This window comes from Sorex fumeus, unplaced genomic scaffold (assembly GCF_029834395.1).
Source record: "Sorex fumeus unplaced genomic scaffold, SorFum_2.1 ptg000058l, whole genome shotgun sequence".
Classification (NCBI taxonomy): Eukaryota; Metazoa; Chordata; class Mammalia; order Eulipotyphla; family Soricidae; genus Sorex; species Sorex fumeus.
The window spans coordinates 16,188,262-16,206,829 of record NW_026606115.1 but is presented as its reverse complement, the minus strand read 5'-3'; the positions used below and the strand labels follow the sequence as shown (position 1 = coordinate 16,206,829).

The window sequence follows — 18,568 nt, the reverse complement described above, 5'->3', positions numbered from 1 at the left end:
ATAAGGTGTGGAGATCAAGCTTGGGTCCAGACATAGGCATGCACTTAAGCACTTAAGGCTATCTACTCAGACCATAATTGGAATTTGCAGAACATTTTACCCATTAAGAATATGATAAGTATTCTAAATAGATGCTCTTTTCAGATACCACAAAACATTTACCAAACTATACCATATCCAAAACCACAAAATAAATCTCAACAAAACTGAAAGAACTTAATTAGCCCTAGCCCACCACATACACAACATCCTGGGAAGCCTCACTAATTCTATGGTCAGGGAAGTCACAATTCACCTGTTGATATACACCGTTCAGCCCCCTTGCCCATCCAAGCCTCCAGTGACACTCTCTTTCAGATTCTAGTGACATCATCTTCCAGTGGTATCAACCCACCAAATGAAAAAAAAAATTCATAAGAAATTATAGAAACTTAAATTTCAGCAAGAGGAAATGCAAAACCAAAATGACATTAAAAGTAACCCCATAATCTACACTAAGCCTAAAAATCACAAACCAGAAACAACAAAAGTCTCTGAGAGAGAACTGTCAGGGAAAAAAATGAGCAACACTCAGTTTAATCTGTTAGAGAGCTCTTATGGGGTCGAACTACAAAGATTCACCCTCAGAACACAGAGACATAGTGGAGAATTAATATAGAAACCCACTAAGCTAATTAAGTGAAGATAATAGCCCAAATGGCTCCAATAGTCCCAACCATCTCTATAACCTCTTAGATAATTACTTTGGAGATAACATATTGAGGATTTTTAATGAGATGAAAGCAACAATGATTGAAGTAGAACAACTAGTGAATGATAACATAATTAAAAATTTCTCAGAGTTAAGGATTCTTGAACCCAAATTCAAGAAGTCCAAACATTACAGCCAAAATATACTCAATTTAAAAAGATATATTCTATCAAGAATGACATAATCCAAAGACAGAGACAGAATATTGAAATCAGATCAAAGAAATACAATACATAAAAGAAGAAACCTTGTCCAAAATCAGAAAAGGAAAGCTAAGTTTTAAAAAATCTATCAAATGAGCCTCAAAGGGCCTGAAAAGAATGTTACAATATAGAAATATTTTATTTTTAAACACTCAGTGAAATATATGCCTAACCCAAAATTTTCTATTTCCTAGACAATCATTCAGATTTTAAGGAATGATATAGAGTTTTATGGACAAGTAGTAATTTAGGAATTTTATAGCCTTGAAACCAGTTTTTGAAGAAACATGAAAAGACAAATTTCACAAACATGCATAAGTACCACAAAATTATGACAATTAATCCTTTAATCTCAATAATCTCACACAGCATGAATGTCCTGAATTTGCCAATCAAGAGATATAGAATGGTATGATGTATCAACAGATAATATAATATAATATAATATCACATAATCTGTTGATAATCAACTGAACCCAACTTTCTTCTGTTTAGAAGACAGAACTAGCAAAAACTTAAAGAAACACTGGCTTTACTGGAATAAATGGAAGAGAGAGACCTACTGGATATAATTTAAGGGATGAATACCTAAAATGTTGAGTATATATTCTTCTCCAGTGTATACAGGACACATCTGAATAGTTGGGGTTAAAATCAGTTTCAAAGGTAAAGGCTGGAAAACAATCTTACAGGCAAACAATTCTTTTGAAAAGACTGGGGTGACCTTAATTATATTATTTGCATAGATTGGGCTGGAGTGATAGCGCAACGGGTAGGATGTTTGCCTTGCACACAGCCAACCCGGGTTCGATTCCTCCGTCCCTCTTGGAGAGCTTGGCAAGCTACAGAGAGTATCTTGACCTCACGTCAGAGTCTGGCAAGCTCCTGGTAGCATATTCGATATGCCAAAAATGGTAACAACAAGTCTCACAATGGAGGCATTACTGGTGCCCGCTCGAGCAAATAGATGAACAATGGAAGGACAGTGCTACAGTGCTACAAAAAGAGATCATAGAAAAAATATGATGGGATGTCTGCCTTTCAGATGTGAGACCACTGTTTGCTGACAGTACTGTATGTTGTTAAATATGATTCCTCGTGGTACTATATGTATGACTCACAGTGTCACTGCTAGTGTGATTCTTAATACAATGCAAACAATTGTGGGTGTTTCCTACAACTATGAAATTCCCAATCATGACATCAATGACAACACCACCACCAATAACAAAAGCAACAACAAAACAAGGAAGGGATGGAAAGAAACTAGTAAAAGAGCAAAAGTAACAAAGAAGAAAAGGAACAAACATAAAGGTAGACATCAATACAATAAAAATTAGGAAAAATTAAAAATCAATAAAGCAAAAAAGTTACTTAGCTTGTTGTGGAAGGATAGTACAGCAGAGAGGTGCTTACTTTATACTCAGAAGGCCAGAGTTTTATTCGTGGCACCATACATAGTCTCCCAAGCCCACCACATATGGTCTCCCAAGCCCCCTGAGCTCAGAGACAGAAGCAAACCCTAAGCACAGCCATGTGCAACTCCAAAACCAAAAATTAATGAAAAGCTAGGCTTCAAGGTAGGTCTCCTGGGTCATGGGACTCTAAGCTCCCACTGACAAAGATCAATAAAACAAATACTTGAAATCTGAAGAAACTAACATGATTGACACAGCTATTAGCAAGACTAAGAATGAAAATAAAGACAATACAGCTTACCAGTATCTATAACGAAGCAACGTTTACTACTCTAAATCAAAATTATGAGAATTATATTCTATACTCCACAAATTACTGCAGTCCTTCTATGTCTGTTCTTCTATTTCTGACTCATTTTACTTAGTATGATACTCTCCATGTCTACCCACTTATAAGCAAATTGCTTGACTTCATCTCTCTTAACAGCTGCATAGTATTCCATTCTGTAGATGCAACAGTTTCTTTAACCAGTCATCTGTTCTAGTGAGGATGACACAGATGAACAGTAGATACAAGGGCCAGGAGAATTATCCCATAGATGTAAGCCTGCCTTGTGAGCAGAGGGGAGAAGGTAGATGGAATAGAGAAGGGAATCACTAAGAAAATGATGACTGGAGGAATCAGTCAGGATGGGAGATGTGTGCCGAAAGTAGATAATGTACCAAAAATGATGACCTGTAAGTTTCTGTATTACAAACCATAATGCCCAAAAGTAGAGAGAGTATAGGGAATATTGTCTGCCATGGAGGCAGGGGGAGGGTGGGGAAGGGGGGTATACTGGGGAGATTGGTGGTGGAGAATGTGCACTGGTGGAGGGATGGGTGTTTGATCATTGTGTGATTGTAACCCAAACATGAAAGCTTGTAATTTTCTCACAGTGATTCAATAAAATTTAAAAAAATTAGAATTCTAAAAATATCCCTATATACTTAGATAAAACAGACTATTTGTTCAACACTTGAATACTAACACAACTTACTCAATATGAAACTGATTATTTGAATAGTCCTAAAATATATTAATCAAATTGAAATCCTGGTTTCAATGCTCTCAAAAAGGAATCTCCCAACCCAAATGATTTCAATAAAGAATTTAATCAAACACTTAAGGAATTAACCAACACATGCATAAAATGTAAACATGTTATAAAACACATTTTGTTTTGGTGCAGTATCATTAAAACGTAGTACAATAGGGAAAATACAATATTCCTCATAAATATGGATATACCTTATGAATATATAAGCTGAAAACTCCCTCAATCATATATAATTCAGCGATATATAAACATAGACAAATGATAATTATTACAGGAATGAAAAAGTTCCTTCATATTTGCAAAATAATTATCTGCCATATTAACAGGCTAGCACTGTAGCACTGTCCTCCTTTTATTCACCAATTTGCTCGAGCGGGCCCAGTAAGGTCTCCGTTGTGAGACTTTTTACTATGTTTGGCATATCAAATATGTCATGGGTAGCTTGCCAGGCTTTGCTGTGCGAGAGAAATACTCTGGGTAGCTTGCGGGGCTCTCCGAGAGGGGTTGAGGAATCGAACTCGGGTCGGCCAAGTTGGCCACGTGCAAGGCAAACGCCCTACTGCTGTGCTATTGCTCCAGCCCATTAACAGGTTAAAAAAGCAAAATTACATGATAATATCAATTTATGTATAAAATGGCTGGAGAGATGGCACAGCAGTAGTGCATTTGCCTTGTATGCGGCCTACCCGACCGACCTGGGTTCAATTCCTCTGCCCCTCTTGGAGAGCCCAGCAAGCTACTGAGAGTATCTCACCCTCATGGCAAAGCCTGCCAAGCTACCTGTGACGTATTTGATATGCCAAACACAGTAATAACAAGTCTCACAATGGAGATGTTACTGGGCCAGCTCGAGCAAATCGATGAACAGTGGGAGGACAGTGACAGTGGCATGTATAAAATAACTTTCTAAATTCAATGTCCATTCTTTATAATCTTTCTTAGAAAAATAGCAACTAGAGCCAGAGCAATAGTTAGTTAGCAATAGGTAGGGAATTTGCCTTGCATGCAGCCAGTTGACTCAATCTCTCAAGTCCTGGTAGGAGTAATTCCTGAATGCAGAGCCAGGAGTAAGCCCTGAGCACCTCCAGGAGGTGTGGAGGAAGGAAGGAAGGAAGGAAGGAAGGAAGGAAGGAAGGAAGGAAGGAAGGAAGGAAGGAAGGAAGGAAGGAAGGGAGGAAGGAAGGAAGGAAGAAAGGGAGGAAGGAAGGAAGAAAGGAAGGAAGGAAGGAAGGAAGGAAGGAAGGAAGGAAGGAAGGAAGGAAGGCAGGCAGGCAGGCAGGCAGGCAGGCAGGCAGGCAAGCAGAGGGAATTTCCTCACATAAAAATGACCTAGAGCTAACACTGCTGAACAGTAAATGAATGACTAACCCCATTATGTCAAGTCAAGAATGTCTATATTATCACTCTTATTAAACTCATGTAGTAAGTTCTAACTATTGCAAAACAATCAAGAAAGAGTTATAATAGGCAAATGGATTAGGAAAAGTCAAATATTTTCTTTTAGAAGCTGTGATTATTGTAGGGGCTAGAGAGAGAGTTCAGGGTATATGGCACTTTACCTTGCATGCAACCAAGCCAGGTTTTATTCCAGTATCCCTTATGGACGCCCTGCCTACCAGAAGTTATCTCTGAGCACAGAGACAGGAGTATGCTATGAACTCTACTGTGTGTGACCCAAAAAATTACAAAAAATAATGTTATTTTTTAACTTGTAAAAAAGAACATCCTAAATTTAGTAGACTAATAAAAGACCAAAGAAACAAAACTATGAATACTGAAACACTTGGTAAACACATAATATGGAACTTTAACTGGTCCAAAGAAGAAATCAAAGATTAAATTAAAAGTTTCTGGACACAAATGAAAATGAAGATACAAACTACCAGAACTTATGGGACACAGTCAAAGCAATCCTGAGAAAAAGTGTGAAGATACAGCATTCTCTGACTTTATACTGCCAAGCTACAATAATCAAATATGCATTGTACTTCAATCTTTATTGAAGTCTGTCTTTACAGACTTTCAGATCAATAGGCTGGAATTAGGAGCCCAGAAGTAAGTCATAGAATATATGAATATTTAACACATAACAAAGGAGCTAAGGGCATGAAATGGATCAAGTAATATCTCTTCAAATAGTACTTAGAAAACTCTAGTCAGCCTCACATAAAAACTAAAACCTCTGTCTCAAACCATGCACAAAGCATAATTGAAAATAAATTAAAGACCTCAGTATCATACATGCATCAATCAATAAGCTGAGGAAAACTTAGGCCAAACTCTCAATAATATTTGATTAAGGGGTGTCTTAAAAAGAAGAATCGCACTGGAAAACAAAAACAGAAATAAATGGGTCTCTGTCAAATTTAACGGCTTCTACACAGCAAAAAAAATCTTCTCTAAATAACATCATACCCTAATAAATTGTGTGTATTATTTGCAAATGATACATAATACAAAGAATTAATTTCTGTTACCAGAAAGTACAGAGGGAAAGCAGTTTCCTTGCAATTGGCTTACCTGGATTTAACCCCAGGCACCCCTTATAGGTCTCTAGACACTTCCAGGAGTGACTGATCCCTTAGCGCAGAGCCAGGCATAAGCCCTTAGTACCACTGGATGTGGCTAAAAAATAAAAATAAAACAAAGAAGATTTAAAAACATTAAAAAAGCTCGATAGAAATCAAACAACCCCATCAGAAGTGGGAATAAGAACTGCACAGGTACTTCCTCAAAGGATATATAAAGATGGGCAATGGACATAATGAAAGTATTCTTCATTATATATTATCAGGAAAATTAAAATGACAAATTATATATCACTTAATACTAGTGAGAATTTCCTCCACCAAAATCAAAACCAATCAGAATTGGTGGGGTTACAGTGAACAAAGAAACCTCATATACTGTTGCTTGATTTTGCTTCTCTGAAAAATGGTGTGGAAATTCCTCTAAAATTAATAATAGGCTTCCATAAAGATATTAAAAGCATGGCTTCCTGTCCCTTGTTTCATGATAGGAAGCTTGCTGCAAAGCAGGTGTGATAGGGAAGGAAGCACAGTCAGTACAAAGATGGAACCACTATATAACAATGGTGATTGGAAAAGATCTCTCTGAACAACTGAGTACTGAAAGGAGGTAAAGTGATAGGTATGATATCCTTTCAGTAACAGTATTTGCAAATCACAGTGTGTAAAATGAAAAAGAAGAAAAGGAGAGGGGAAGGGAGTTTTCGTCATAGAGGCAGACTGCCAGAAAGGAAACTGGGGAGATTGTTGATGTGGAATTTACACTGATAAAGAAACAGTGTTAGAACATTGTATGACTGAAATTCAATCATGAGCAACTTTGTAACTATGTATCTCATAGTGTTTTAGTTTCAAAAAGACATTGCCCAATTCTTTGATCAACGGGTCAGAATCAAATACTCAAGAACAAAACCCCATATATGTGGACATTTTACTTTTTATAAAGGAGATGAATAAAGAGAGCCTCTGCAACAAACTAAGTAAAGATAGCCTCTTCAACAAATCGTACTGGGAAAACTGGATAATAACACAGAAGAATATAAAGCTGGATCCACATCTCACACCTTACACAAAAGTAAATTCAAAGTGGAGCAAAGACCTTGAGTTATGACCATAAATTATATAGTTTATTGAGGAAAATATAGGAAGAATACTCCAAGATTTGGACCTCAAATACATCTTCAATGGTTTGATACTATTGGCAAAAGCAGCAATAAATAAATAAATAAACAAATAAATAAATAAATGGAATAAATCCAATTAAAGAGCTTTTGCATGGCAAAAGAAAGGAAAATGAAAAGAGAGCTAACTGGGTGGGAGAAATATTCACATTCCACAGATCAGATAAATGCTTGATATCCAGAATATATAAAGTACTCACGAAGATCAACAGCAACAACAAAAAACCCTATCATAAAATGGGAAGAGGAAATGAACAGACACTTCTCAGAAGACAATTAAAGGTAAATAGGCACATGGGATGGGAGTAGCTATGTTGATTGATTCTGAGTAAACACCATAGATCTCAGCCAGGGCACCAGAGCACCTGAAATTATTTGCAGTTTGGCATCTCTACAGAGAATATTAGTGAAGTAGTGGAGTTGAACTCTTGGCATGACTGTAGAGGTGGAACGTGGGTGGACCTTTTGGGGCTTCATCAGGGTGAGTAATGGACCTGCCCAACATTACCAGGGTAACCAGGACTTTTCAACCACAAGGACCAGTGTTTCCATGAATTTTTAGCTGCTTGGCTTACATCTCCTTGGAGATTTAGTCGTGAAAAATCAGATCAGGCCAATTTCAGAAGCAATAACCCCATGGTAAAATGGTAGTGGTGCTCAGGGAATCCTTATGAGATGTTAAGGATCAAACTCTGGTCAACTGTGTGTAAAGGCTAGAATGAAGAGGACATAGGAATCCTGAACAGGCTAATTACAAGGAAGTAAATGTATCTTTTCATTGTTCTATTTAGGTTTATTTTTTGTTTGGAATTCTTTGGATCCATATCAGTGACAATTCTCCCTCTTTAGACTGAAGAAATTCTCAACTACTATTTCTTCCGTTGGCCATTCATTCCCTTTCTCTTGTTCCTCTCCTTATATTTCTATGATTTTCAGGTTTTAAGTTGCTCTTATCCATTAAATATATTAATTTTAGTTTAGTTTTTAAAGTACAGTAAAACATAGATTGAAAAGGATATACACACACCACTGTTTATTGCAGCACTTGATACAATAGCTAAGATATGGAATCAGCCCACATGTCTGACAAGAGACCAGTGGAGCATAAGGATGAGGTACATATACACAGTGGAACACTATGAAGCAGTAAAGAATGATGAAATAGTGTACTTTGCTGAAACATGAATGGAACTGGAAGATGTTATGTTAAATGAAGTAAGCCAGAATAAGAAGAATAAATAAACAATTATATCACTTATGTTTATTTATAGTAACTTGGTAAATAAATACAATAATTTAAAAGTAGGTGTTGCCTAAATCACCTTGTTCACAATGTACAGAGAGGAGAAGGAATGATTATTAGTGGACGGTGGCAGGAGAAGAGATAGATGAGAACAAACATAGGACAAGGGTCAATGTACATTGGTGGTGTTAATGAATGTTAAAATTAAGTATCCAAACAGCAGAATCAACAACACTGAAACCATGGAACAAAAACTTAACTAAACAAACTTTAAAAGGTGCCTGGTGAAATGGCAGTCTGAGTTGGCTTGGGGATGGGAAAGGAAACTGGTAACACAGATGAACGGAGATGCCCCTGGTTGCAGGATCGGTGATGGAACATCGGATGTCTAAAATACAACTATAAATAATTCTGTAAATCATTGTGTTTCACAAAATAAAATGAAGGGGGGATATCTCTTTTCTATTACCTCTTCATCATATTGTTTGGAGCCACACTCAGCAGTGCTCATGGCTCACTTCTAACTCTTAATCAGGGATCACTCCTGGGAGTGCTTAAGGAACCATACAGTCTGTCATTGGTCAAACCTGGATGAGCTGAATACAAAGCCTGCTTTAGTATCTATCCAGAGCCTGTATCTTCTTTTTTGATGATATGTGTGCCTTGCCCTTGAGGTTATAGATCGGATTTTCAGCTTCTCTCATTTTGATATTGAGTCCTGATAATGTATTCTTTACCTACTTCAATTCAGCTTGAATGAATTATTTAATGGTTTTATTAATCTTTATTCAAGTGTATGGAATCTCTCAAATTATTTCCTCAGTTAATATTAGGAGGACTATTACTCCGACATCATCCTCAGGGAGGATCAAAAGTTCTGATGACTTTCCTGAGTTTCTGTCCCCTGTGGTGATGTGGCTTAAATTCTTAATTTTATTTTTCTTTGTTCTTTGTGCTTCATGGGAACATAGGGTGGAGTTGCTGGTTCCAAGTAGTCTTAGTAGCAACACATACCCCCATTCACAATATCAGTCTAGTGACAATGAAAATGCTGATGTGAGGCAGCAGGGAATGCCTTGGAGGATTTCTTAAATGCAAAATCAGTCTGGTGCTCGTGGCTCTGATCTAAGTGTACTTGGATAAGAAAAGGACATTTGTGGCACCCATGCTCTTCACAAAAGTATAAAGCTCTAACTGTCCTGGGATGGAGCTTAGGGTTCACAGTTGCTGGTGATTGACAGTTGATGCAGCATCACAGTCAAACTTAAATGGGTAGTAAATAGGGATTGTGGCCATGTGTATCTAACCACAGCTGTTCAGCAAGCTGATCTTGATAGCTACAAGAGAATTATTTTTGGGTTTTTTTTGGGAGGGGGTCACACCCGGCATTTCACAGGTGTTACTCCTGGCTCATGAACTCAGGAATTACTCCTGGTGGTGTTCAGGGGACTATATGGAATGCTGGGAATAGAACCCAGGTCGGCTGCATGTAAGGCAAATGCCCTACCCACTGTGCTATTGCTCCAGCCCCTACGAGAGAATTTTTGACATTGCCAGTACCAGTTAGGGTATGGTTTCTACAATTTACTGCCTGATGAGAAGAGCTTACATTTGGGATATCTACTTGCTGTTGTGTCTTGGGATTGCAACTCCCAGTTGCCTTTTGTAGAATGGTTGCTCCCAGCTGTCACCTAGACATGACTGTACCCTGCCATTGTTATGTACTCTATATATGTCAACCCTTTAGTGTGTTTATGACATTGTGGGTATGAGCACAAAATGAATCTTTCTGTATCCTCTCTGCTAATTCTGGTATACCTAGTTTACTTTACTTTGTTTCTTGGCTGGCAGCTTCAATGTTACAAACCTACTGGATTGCTTTGTACCTGGAACATGAATGATTTAACCTGTTTGTTGGATCCAAGGCTATGAACACATTGGATAGGGGCCCTTCCACACCCTTCTGGGAGGTGCCCACCTCTGAAATGGCTGTTACCAGCTTGGGTCATGCATAGTTGCACCGTCTATTAAGTTTATGAAGTCTAGAGGACCAGAGAGAAAGTACGGTGGGTAAGGTGTTTGCCTTGCATACGGCAAACCCGGGTTTTATCTCTGGCATTTCATATGGTCCTCTTAGCACTGAAAAGGGTAATTCCTAAGTACAGAGCTGGGAGTAACCCTGAGCATCAGTGGGTTTTGCAAAGAAACCAAATAAAGAAATCTAGAGATTCTGCATGCAACTCATGAGCTTGAACACAAAATTAATTCTGTGAGAAGCTTAGTCAGAAGGAATCTGTGTTAGGTGGTGCAGTGGGGCTGCATCTACTGGGGAAGCAGAGCCAAAGCTGCAACCCTCTCGGACACAGCTTGCCTCTGGAATGATAGTACTTTCCTAGCATTGGAAGTCTCAATGCTCTAAGTAGTGCTACAGAGATTTGTTTTTTATTTAGCAAGTGTTGGCAGAAAATGAAGTTCTATAACTTCTTTGGATTCAACTCACTCTTCCTTCCTGAACTTTCTGAACATTCCTTTGTGAATTTTCAGTCCAGTATTAGATTTCTAGATTTATGGTCCCTTTTCTCTTTCTGTTCCTGTTTCTCTCCACTCACATTTTCACAATTAAGTATTGTATTATAGTTTGGTTCATTATAGAAGCCATTAGGGTTTTGAAACTACATAGATTTTGCTTTTCAAATAATGCAAACAAAATTCATTTATATAATAACTTAGTTATGTTATTAAATTCTTTTAAAAAATTTTTAATAGTGAAACGCCATGAGGTACAGTTGTCACTGTCAATGTCACTGTCCTTGCATTGTTCATTGATTTGCTCGAGCAGGCCCAGTAACATCTCCATTTTGAGATCTGGTGTTACCATGTTTGGCATATTGAATATGTCACAGGTATCTTGCCAGGCTTTGCCTTGTTGCTTGTTGCTTTGCCATGCAGGTGAGATGCTCTTGGTAGTTTTCCGGGCTCTCTGAAAGGGGCAGAAGAATCGAACCCGGCTAGGCCGGGCTGGCTGCGCACAAGGCAAACGCCCTACTGCTGTGCTATCACTCGAGCCCTGCTCTTACATACCTGGGCTGGAGAGGTGCAGTTGTAGACTTACAAATTTTTGTGCTTCGGTTTCAGGTATACAATGATCAATACCCATCCCTCCACCAGTGCCCATTTCCAATCACCACTGATCCCAGTATCCCTCCAACCAATCATCCCCCACCACACCCCGCCTCTGTAGCAGGGCATTCCCTTTTGTTCTCTCTATCCTTTTGGGTGCTGTGGTTTGCAAAAGACGCATTGAGTGCAGTCATGTTCTGTCTATAGTCTGCTTTCAGCATGCATCTCCCATCATGGGAGGATCCTCCCGACACCCTTTATTTGTTGCTTTCTTCTCTATCTGAGCTGCCTTTTCCCCTAGCATATGCGGCTTGCCTCCAAGCCATGGAGTGAACCTCCTGGTACTTACCTCTGCTATTCTTCGGTGTTAGTATCCTACTTTGTTACTTTATGTTCCCCAGATGAATGCAATATTTCTATGTCTGTCCCTCTTTTTCTGACTCATTTTGCTTAGCATGATAGTTTCCATGTAATACTACTTGTATGTAAATTTCATGACTTCATCTTTTCTAACAGCTACATAGTACTCCATTTTGTAGATGTACCAAAGTTTCTTTAACCACTCATCTGTTCTCAGACACTCAGGTTTTTCCAGATTCTGGCTATTGTAAAGAGTGCTGCAATGAACAAACAAGTGCAGATGTCACTTCAACTATACTTTTTTACCTCTCCGGGGTATATTCCCAGGAGTGGTATTGCTGGGTCAAATGGGAGCTCAATTTCTAATTTTTTGAGAATCACCCATACTGTTTTCCAAAAGGGCTAAACCAGTCGGCATTCCCACCAGAAGTGAAGGAGGGTGACTTTGTCACCACATTCGTGCCAACACCAGTTGCTTTTGTTCTTTTGGATGTGGGCCAGTCTCTGTGGTGTGAAATGATATCTCCTTGTTGTTTTGATCTGCATTTCCTGATGATTAATGATGTAGAGCATTTTCTCATGTGTCTTTTAGCCACTCAGATTTCTTCTTTGAGAAAGTTTCTGTTCATTTCATTGCCCCACTTTTTGATGAGGTTGGATGATTTTTTTCTTGTGGAGTTCAACTAGCACTTTGTATATCCTTGATATCAACCCCTTGTCGGATGGGTATTGGGAGAATATTCTTTCACATTCTGTAGACTGTCTTTGTATTTTGATCACTCTTTCTTTTGAGGTGCGGAAGCTTCTTAGTTTAAGATAGTCCCATTTGTCTATCTCTGTTTTCACTTGCTTGGCCAGTGGCGTGTCATCTTTGAAGATACTATTAGCTTCAATGTCATGGAGGGTTTTGCCAACTTTTTCTTCAATATACCTTATGGATTCTGGTCTGATGTTGAGGTCTTTGATCCATTTTGATCTTACTTTTGTACATGGTGTTAGGCAGAGATCTGAGCTCAGTTTTTGCATGTAGCCGTCCAGTTTTGCCAGCATCATTTGTTAAAAAGGCTTTCCTTACTCCACTTCACATTTCTTGCTCCTATATCAAAGATTAGATGATCATATGTTTGTGGGGAGATGTCAGTATATTCAACCATGTTCCATTGGTTTGCAGCTCTGCCTTTCTTCCAGTACCATGCTGTTTTAATCATTACTGCTTTGTAGTAGTAGAGTTTGAAGTTAGGGAGGTTGATTCCTCCCATTTTCTTTTTCCCAAGAATTGCTTAACTATTCATGGGGGCTTATTGTTCCATATGAATTTCAGGAGTGTTTACTTCATTTCTTTGAAGAATGTCATGGGTATCATTATAGGCATCACATTGAACCTGTACAATACTTTGGGAAGTATTGTCGTTATGACAATGTTAGTTCTCCTGATCCATGAGCAGGGGATATCTTTCCATTTTCTCATGTCTTCTTTTATTTCCTGAAGTATCAGTTTGTAGTTTTCTTTGTACAGGTCCTTTACTTCCTTAGTTAAGCTGATTCCTAGGTACTTGATTTTCTGGGGCACAATTGTGAATGGGATTGTTTTTTCATGCCACTTTCTTCTCTCTCACTATTTGAATACAGGAAGGCCATGGACTTTTGGGTATTGATTTTATATGCTGCAACTTTACTATACAAGTCTATTGTTTCTAGGAATTTCTTTAGTAGAGGTTTTAGGGTTCTCTAAGTATAGTATCATATCATCTGCGAATAGTGAAAGCATGATTTCTTTGTTATTAAATTATTTTTTCATTAAACTATTTAGTTGTTTCACACAACAAAAGCCAAAATACAAATCTCTTCTGCTTATATTCATTTAAATTTTATTTTAATATATCTAAGGGAAAATCTAAGTTGTTCCTCCTTCAGTGTAGGGAAAAAAACACTCTTCATAATCTTCGTTTCTTTCTTGTGTGTCTATCTTTACACGGCATAGATTACTTCTGACATTTCTAGTTACCAATTTTGTGGATTATTTTTCCCCATGTCATGTAATTCTATGGATCTGCTAGGTATCCTACAATTTAACAGAATTTTGACAAAACTTGACACCTAGGGATAACATCAAATACCACAGACTAAAAGCTCAATTCCAGTTACTGGTAAGGTCTATTTATATCTTTTACCCTATACTTTTGTCACAAAAATAGAAGAAATGAAATAAAGAATCCTCTGCATTTTGTCACCACTTTTTTCTACTGTAGTTCACTTTTGAATGGGGATTACGATGAAAGAATTGAATAATGATAGACCATAGGGATACCACAGTGGGTTGGACTCTTGCCTTACATGTGCTCAACCAAGTTCGATACCTCACAGCCCATGTGGTCCACTGAGCCTACCAAGAGTAATTTCTGAGCAGTATGCCAAGAGTAACACCTGAGTATCACTGGCTGGGCTGTCGCTTACATTTTTTTAAGAAAAAAAAGGAGTCGAAGAATGAAGCCGAAAAGACATCCATGGTTTCATGTCTCTATGTAGTCATTTATCCTGTGCTTAATGAGCTAGAATGAGTAAATCTATTTGAGGCTCAGACACAGAAAAAAATGTTGTTAATGTTGAAAAGGGAAATCTAGGATCCATCCAAGACATTATTGTGAAAGTTTTAGAGAGTAAATGTGTAGATATTAATTTCACAGAATTCTTTGAATGGGAACTGATGATGTAGAAGAGTATATGATTAGATGACCAGACCCATAATTACAGGACCTAAAGAAACGGTAAAAATATATTAAACAAATTCTTAGTAAGGTCCCAGATGAAATCAATGGCATGGTGAAATTCCTACAGAAAATCAAGGATACAATGAGTAATGTCTTCAAGAAATATCAATTTCAGAACCAGACGACACTTTAACACAAAAAGCGAGGATTTTTAAAGTATTCCAAAAGTTCCAGTGGTACTCTGAAACTTTCTTCAAAGCTGGAAAGGCAATGAATGTGCTCACAAGTGCCATCTAATTCACCAAACCATCTAGAAACTTCAGATATTCAAAATTGTGGCCTGAAAATTGTGTGTATTGGGATATGTACTTGTCAGTGGCAGAGTTTAACTGACCTAATTATTTGTAAGGTTTAAGATTTGCTGTATAAATTACCAGTCCAGTCCCTCCTGAAGAATTTTAAATTGGGTTATTGCTATTTCAAGCCATGTGTCTTGATCCCCATGAAATAGAAACATAGATTTACTTAGCTCATGGGGATCCCGAAACATGTTAAAATTATAAAATCATATTCAAATATGAAGTTTCACGTAATTAATTTGTAATACCACATTTGCCTGGTGAACTACAAAAATGTGCCTTCATCATATCTCAAATTGAAGGGTTTTCATAGCTTTTTATACTATAAGTATCTTAATTATAAACCAAAAGAATGTCTGCCTTATTGTATCATTATATAACACCCCTTTAAGGAATTAGAAGTCTTGGTATTTATTTCTGGCATTTTAACCTGAAAGCCATATGATTCAAGATAATGTATTTAATAATATTTTGTGGCAACTATTCAATAAATAGTTTAAATATGTTAAGAAAAAGAGCTCAATTCTACTTCATATGCCAATAATAAATAACATCTCCACATTAGCCACAATATATTTATTATTTGATAACAAAATCAATGGTTCATTCGGAGAAAAGTATTTGTCTAATGCCAACAGGATTGGTACTTTTGACCTCTGTGCAGTGGGGACCAGTTGCAAAGAATGAGACAAGCGCATAAGGAGACAAAATATGACTGTCAAAGCTTTAGGGTCACCTGGGAAACCACAAGTGTTCTCTCAGGCAGGCCATTTATTTAATACCATATTGCATTTCTCACCCAGGCTCCAAACACATCAGCCATTGTTTAAGTTGAAGAGATTATTAAGGACATTTAGTTACTATATCAACATAAAGTAGTACATGAAAAGCAGGGGCTGGGGTATTTCACAAAGCCAGTTTGCAGGTTCCTTTAAAATATAAATTTGTGACAGTTTCCTGTTCTATTTTTTATTGTTACTCTCCACATGTAAAGACCCTAGTCTGTTTTATTCTATGCTTTCCTTGGCTCCCGTTTGCAAGTTTCATATATTTGTCATCTATTCTAGTTTTATTTTTGCTATTCTATTCTATTTTTTTTTGCTTTTGGGTCACACCCGGAGATGCACAGGGGTTACCCCTGGTTTTGAACTCAGGAATTACCCCTGGCGGTGCTCAGAGGATCATATGCGATGCTGGGAATCGAACCCGGGTTGACCGCGTGCAAGGCAAAAGGCCCTACCCACTGTGCTATTGCTCCAGCCCCGCTATTCCATTCTTTACTGACTGCACATTTACAAACCCTTAATATACTAAGACCTAAACTGTTTCACCCAGGGGAATAGTTCAACCTTGAGGTTTTTTGTTAAGATGATAATTTGTACTCCTGTGTTTACTGAAGCAGTATCCAGAATAGCCAAATTAGGGAAAATAGCCAAAGTTTCCAGGAACAGGTGACTGAGTTAAAAAATTATGCAACCGATGCTGGCGCTGATGTGGCGAGAAAGGGACCCTCCTTCTCTGTTGGTGGGAATGACGACTGGTTCAGCCCTTTTGGAAAACAGTATGGAGGATTCTCAAAAAATTAGAAATTGAGCTCTCATTTGACCCAGCAATACCACTCCTGGGAATATATCCCAGAGAGGCAAAAATGTATAGTCGAAGTGACATCTGCACTTGTTTGTTCATTGCAGCAGTCTTTACAATAGACAGAAACTGGAAGAAACCTGAGTGCCCAAGAACAGATGACTGGTTAAAGAAACTTTGGTACATCTACACAATGGAGTACTATGTAGCTGTTAGAAAAGATGAAGTCATGAAATTTACATACAAGTGGTACAACATGGAAAGTATCATGCTAAGAGAAATGAGTCAGAAAGAGAGGGATAGACATAGAAAGATTGCATTCATCTGGGGGATATAAAGTAACAAAATATGAGATTAATACCCAAGAATATCAGCACCAGGAGGATTACTCCATAGCTTAGAGGCCAGCTGGGCATTCTAGGGGAAAAGGCAGCTCAGATAGAGAAGGGAGCACCAAATAAAGGGTGTTTGGAGGATCCTCCCAGGAGGGGAGATGCATGTTGAAAGTAGACTATGGACTGAACATGTTTGCCACTCAATGCCTCTTTTGCAGACCACAACACCCAAAAGGAGAAAGAGAACAAACGGGAATGCCCTGCCACAGAGGCAGGGTGGGATGGGGGGGATGGGGGTGGGAGGGATATTATTCATGGTGGTGGAAAATGGGCACTGGTGGAGGGATGGTTGTTTGATCATTGTATAATCGAAACCCAAGCACAAAAAATTGTAAATCTCCAACTTTACCTCATGGTGTTTCACTAATAAAAATTTAAAAAAAGAAATTATGGTAGTTAAACACAATGGAATACTACTCAGCTATTAAAAAATAAAAATCATGCAATTTCCTGCTATTTGAATGGATATGAGGAGTATCATGCTGAATGAAGTAAGTCAGAAAGAGAGGAAAGATACAAAATGACCTCTTTTACATATGGTATATAAAAATATCATAACGGAATAACTGTAGCACTGTAGCAGTGTCCTCCCATTGTTCATCAATTTGCTCGAGCGGGCACCAGTAATGTCTCCATTGTGAGACTTGTTACTATTTTTGGCATATCAAATACTCCACTGGGCGCTTGTCAGGCTCTTCCCTGCCAGCAGAATACTCTCGGTAGCTTGCTGGGCTCTCTGAGAGGGACAGAGGAATCGAACCTGGATCAGCCGCATGCAAGACAGACTCCCTACCCGCTGTGCTATCCCTCCAGCCCAGTGCCGAATCCTTGCCCCTCAGTGGGGCACAGGACATGTGGTGTATGGAAGACCCACTCCCTGGTGCCTCTTGCGGAGGGTCCAAGTGCTTCTGATCGAGGCCCAGCCCATGGATGGTGTGAGGCCTGTAATGGCCCCCGGTGCTCCAGGCCTAGGTCTTCCTGGAGTTGGGTTGCTTGGGAATGCAGCTTAAAATGGTGATAAACTTCATCTAAGGCTAAATACCAGCACGAGACCAATAGTTAACAAATACCATAAGGGAATAACAAATGACCAAATGCACAGAGTTCAAGAACTGATCTACAGAACAGAGCTTACCATGATGGGGTGTCAGTGTAGATTATGGGGTTACACTTTATTGGAGAGTGTAGTGAAGAAACACAACATGCATGAACACTTATCAATAATAGTATGAAATAATTGTGGTTTCTAAAATAAAAAAAATAGTTCGATGGCTAAAATCAAGAGTAAAATTAAAGTGTTACACATGTAGTTTTTGAGCAATGATGCAGAGAAACATTCTGACAGCTGCTAAGAAAAAAAAGATTTGTTAGCACAACATATCATATTACATGTATTAATGACAACAGAACTCTCAGTAATACTTTCAACAAGTACACTATTTTTGTGTTCACAGATGTGTTCAAAACATTATTATTTTATTATTAACATTATTATTATTGTTGGTTATAAAATATAACCAACAATAATATAAAACCCAGCTCCTGGAGGACAACAGAGCAGTCTCCTGCCCCTGGGCCTGGCTGTCCTCACCGGGGCACCTTGGAGGGGGTTGAGTTT

At 38.3% G+C, this 18,568-nt stretch overlaps 1 pseudogene; it reads left to right on the top strand.

Annotated features, from left to right (window-relative positions):
* Window positions 1-7,614: 7,614 nt before the first annotated feature.
* LOC130034127 (programmed cell death protein 10-like) lies at window positions 7,615-14,926 on the top strand (annotated as a pseudogene).
* The last annotated feature ends 3,642 nt before the right edge of the window (window positions 14,927-18,568 follow it).